General features: G+C 42.5%; 1 pseudogene; it reads right to left on the bottom strand.

Moving 5' to 3' along the window:
- Positions 1 to 3,293: 3,293 nt before the first annotated feature.
- LOC122144621 lies at positions 3,294 to 4,541 on the bottom strand (annotated as a pseudogene).
- Between the last annotated feature and the right edge of the window lie 543 nt (positions 4,542 to 5,084).

Raw genomic sequence — 5,084 nt, 5'->3', positions numbered from 1 at the left:
TATTTCTGAAAAATGATTAGTAATGCCTTACACTACTGCGTTACAGCAAAAAGTAATATGTTACTGTAATGCATTACTTTTGTAATGCGTTACTCCCAACACTGGTGAGAACACAGGATAATACCAGCTCCACACAGCGGCTATAGAATATAGTGAATGTGTTGGGCTTGCCCAGCCCGCAGCTCTACAAATATCTGTCAGCAAGGCACCACGAGCCAGCGCCCAGGAGTATACAACACTTCTAGTAGAGTGAGATTGCAACCTGAGTGGGCAGGGCACACCCTGTGCCTGATAAGCCAAGGTGATGGCATCCACAATCCAGTGGACCATCCTCTGCTTAGAGATGGCCTTCCCCTTCTGGCGGCCTCCATAACAGACAAAGAGCTGGTCTGAGGTCCTAAAGCTTTATGTCCGGTCTATGTAGCATCTCAAGTCTCGGACAGGACAGAGCAAAGCTAGGGTTGGGACTGCCTCCTCCAGGGGCAGCGCTTGCAGGCTCACCACCTGATCCCTGAAGGGAGTAGTGGAAACCATGGGCACATAGCCAGGCCGGGGCCTCAGGTTTATGGCCCAAACTCTAGGCACAAATCGTCCCTACCAACTTCCCTTCCACTGGGTCATTGTTAACAGCAATCTCAGTGACATAGATTTGTGACATTTAAGGGTGGAGGGAGACAGCCTTTGCTCCAACCCTTGCTGCAAAAAGGAAAGCACGACCCTGATAGGGCATCTCTGGGGGTCTTCTTGACAAGAAGAACACAATTCGATGAACAGGTTCCACTTCAAGGCGTAAGCGTATCTCATAGACAGTGCTCTCGCCGAAGTGATGGTGTTAACTACCTCTTTGGGTAAGTCACCAAGAACCTCCGAGTCCTGTCCAGGGACCAGACATGAAGTTTCCAGAGGTCTGGACGCAGGTGCCACAGGGTGCCCCATCTCTGAGTAAGTAGATCCTTCCTCAAAGGAATCTGCCATGGAGGGGCTGTCGCAAGGAGCATTAGTTCCAGGAACCAGGTCCAAGTGGGCCAATACAGAGCCATAGCATGTAAAGCAGAAGCAGCTTCTCCACAAGCCATATAAGAACCACCCGTCAGACCAGACAAATGCCTACATGCCCAGGAGGGGAGCAACGAGTTTCCACTCCAGGAGGAGGCGGTCTTAGGACAAAACTGCATCTCTACCGAACGCTCCACCAGGGGGATCACCGTTTACCCCCTCGCTGCACCACCGTCGAGGGTGGTGAGGGAGGAGGAACCAGCAGGCTGGTTTCTGACAATATAAGGTGCCGTTCACGACCTGGTGAGCTTCTCATGCACCTCCGGGAAGAAAGGCACCAAGGCGGGGTGCTGAGAACCAGCACGAGCCACCCCAAGAAACCAATCATCCAACGTCGAGGGCTTGGGACGCGGTGGAGGTTTCCACTCAAGCCGTACCCTCTCGCCGACCCGGAAAAGCATAGCTGACATCTCTGGATCTGATTCAGGAATTGCCACCATCCCAGAGGGCGGCAGCGCAGTTGAATCTTCCTCTCCAGAGAACGCTTCCTCGGATGCAGTGCCACCACTGTAACCCTCAAACCACCCTTACTACAGCCAGAAGTAGACCTCGTCTGGAAGCCGCCAGGCTGAGCACTAGATTGTGGAAAAGGTAATGGAGCCTGGTCCGCAGCACTGAGATGGTCATCTTCCTGCAATGGGAACATGAGTCATCCGCGAATGCCACCTCAGCATGTTTATTTCCCAGACATGTGAGGCAGCGATCTCGACCATCACCCGGCAACAGGTAATGACCGCATCCTGAAATGCACGATGAAACAGCATCTTTAAAAAGACAATCCGTCATCTTTACAAAGGCACACTCGTGTAAGCTCTTTTAGAGAAATTGCTCTTTCAGGGAAATGTTCTTTTATGTGCTGAGGTGCACAGGGGAGATGGCCGCTTACAGCATGACATGGAGTAGTGCAGCCTGAAGTGCGCAACCCACTCGACACAGGAACGACCACTGCTGAAGCACCATCCACCAACGCAGAAAGCTTCCAAGAGTGCGTTGAACTCATAGTTCACTGAAGACACTGGTTGTAGCAGAACAATGTTGTTGCTCGGCTCTGAAGCGAAAAGCTGGTATGCATTGCATTTTGTGTGTGTGTGTGTGTGTGTGTGTGTCTATATATATATATATATATATATATATATATATATATATATTTATATATATATATACACACACACACACATCATTTATATTATAAGAACTGGAGGTATCCCCTGCTTCTCAATAAATCTCACGTCAATGGAAATATTTTCTAAACATACTTTTTTGTAAAAATTCTTTACTAGTGGATAAGATTTTTATTTTGACAGCTTTCCGTGAAGTCATTCTGTCTGCGTCTGTACAAATTTGACACAGTCTATATAAACGGTAGTAGAAATAACAGAGCGAGACAGTAAAGACGACAGCAAAGATGACAATAAAGATGACAGAAAGGATGACATTAAAGACGACAGAACAAGGCTACAGTAAATACAACATAAATGATGACAGTAAAGATGACATAAAGGACGACAGAATTAGATGACAGAACAAAATGACAATAAGGATGACAGCAAAAATGACAGATTAAGACGACGTCAACAGACAACATACACATCAACATTTACTGATTTACCTGAAGTACACAATGACTGTAGACAAAAACAAATGTATAGTACAAAGCAGTCAACTCATTTTTGGCACAATTGTGACCCCATAATACTGGAGCGCACTCTCCACTAACTGGACAGGGATGGGACAGGAGGAAGCTGACAGGACAACAGATGTTATCTTGACAGGGCTACTCACCCAAAAGTTGTATAATTTGAAATATCCCTGATGTCTCTTGCCATTTTAATTATAAATTGGTCATAATTCTCTCTCTCTCTCCCTCTCTCTCTCTAGGCCAAAGGATGTGCATGCTTTTTGTTTGTTGTTCCCTTGCCAAAGTCCATATGGCAAGGTACCCACCAGTCCTGAATTTGCCATTATGGCTGTTGTTATACCTTCTATTTTTTATTTTTATTTTTTTAATGGCCTTGTGCTATTTAGGTCTTCCATTTGAATGAAGGCATGCAAGAGGTTTATATTTGGTATACATTTTATTTGTAAAGTTCTGTGTAGTAAGGGTTAAGAGCATTTCTGTGTTACAGTACAATAATTGAGAAGCTGGCATGGCATTCTTTTGGCAGTTAAACATTTGCAGTGTCAATGTCATAATCACTGACCGCAAGTTATCATAACTTCAACATACAACATACAACTCACATATTCTCATATCCACTCATACAGGTCTGAAAATGCCTTAAAGACCTACAGTGATCGAAACAGAAGAGAGAGGATGATGAAATTTGCCTTACTTTATTTCCACTAAAGGGAGATAATATATGTTGCATTTTCTTGGATGACTGAAAATTGTTCAGGTCTTTTTTATTTTTCTATTTATTTATTTATTTATTTATTGTTATTATTATTTATTCAGCTATGTGTTATGTTTATGCTGCTTCCTTTTATAGCATATGAAAAGGTTAATGTGGTGTTTGTCCTAGGATATTTTATTTATTGATTGATTTATTTATTTTTTTGTATGTGTTTTGCACCTGGATATTTTATTTATTGATTGATTTATTTATTGAAAATACAGATCAGGAAACTATAACTGGAAGCTAAAATTGGCTAAAAATATCTCCACTGCTATATTGATTGATTTATTTATTTTTTTGTATGTGTTTTGCAAGGCAATCCAGACAGCACAGAATATGAGCATGCTGAATGTGATACATTTGGCTTCATTAAAGTTATCAGGCAGCTTCCGGGCTAGAAAAGCCAGAATTAAGCACAAGACAGCCAGTAAGCCAATGTAACAAAGCACAGCTCAGAAACTGACAGCTAAGTGTAATCTGCATTCAAAGATTATATTTTCTCTGTAATACCTCATGTTCATTTATGGTGAAGGTGGGGATTGTTAACTAAAGGAAACAGATGAGGACCTGTACAAGCATACTGCCAACAAGACTGATTCTTTGTTTAAGAGGCCCAAACCATTTCATGACATTTCTTCCCGGAAGTGTAGCTTTGAAAGCCATTAACACCACTATGGTTTTCCCCAAATCACAAGAGATACAGAGGGCAAAATTGATCCCAAATTTTGTGTGATGCTACATACAGGGCCACTCAGTGGGCCAACTGATGAAAGTAAGTGAACAGAGGAAACACAGAGTCAATGAGACGAGCAGCAGAAATCTCAGCTCTGAGTTGTTGGCTTTTACTATTGGTATGTCTTTGTAGTGAAAAAAATACTACAAATATGAACAGTTAGAAATGCCCCAATTAAGTAACCCAAATATCATCAAAATGATACCCATGATTTTGGTGAATGACAGGAATTCCACTGTCTTTATGACACACTCATCACCTCTGCTATTGGACCAGAATCCAAAAGGGCACTTCACACAATCAGATGAATCTGGTGTGGGAGAAAAATGGAACTGCAATAGTAATGAGACGAGATATTTCAATTAAGCCTCTTCTAGCTGATCATATACTACTAACTAATCATTTACCACTCCTTTAAAAATAGACATAAGTGTTTTAAATGAGTTTATATGATCATTTAGATCATTTATTTTTGTAAAACTTTTCCATTTGATCCTCTTTTAATGAACTGCAAGTGTTAAAAGAGCAATTAAACAAGCATTACCTGTTGTGTTACTTATCCTGGAGGGCATGGGATACAGTCAAAACAGCAGATGGGCCTTCCGTTCTGCACCACTTTCCTAGTCCCTAGGGGACAGCTCTCACTGCACACAGAGACAGGCACCTGCCACACACCAGGGGAAATCTACTTGAACAACAATAGAAAAATAATATGCTGTGTGACATGTTTGCACATGTTTACACATGTTTGTCTGTGCCGTTATGATGCATCGCTGCATCACATGTGCACTTGGGGGTTTTGTTTTGATTGGTGAGTTCATTTGAAAAGAGACTCTTATAGTCCTTAGGCCTCCTCCCCAGATGATATTGTTCATAGTAAACTGTTGCACACAATGCTG

The sequence above is a fragment of the Cyprinus carpio genome, unplaced genomic scaffold, assembly GCF_018340385.1.
Source record: "Cyprinus carpio isolate SPL01 unplaced genomic scaffold, ASM1834038v1 S000006739, whole genome shotgun sequence".
NCBI lineage: Eukaryota > Metazoa > Chordata > Actinopteri > Cypriniformes > Cyprinidae > Cyprinus > Cyprinus carpio.
The sequence above is the reverse complement of the archived record's forward strand: the minus strand, read 5'-3'. Positions and strand labels throughout refer to the sequence as shown.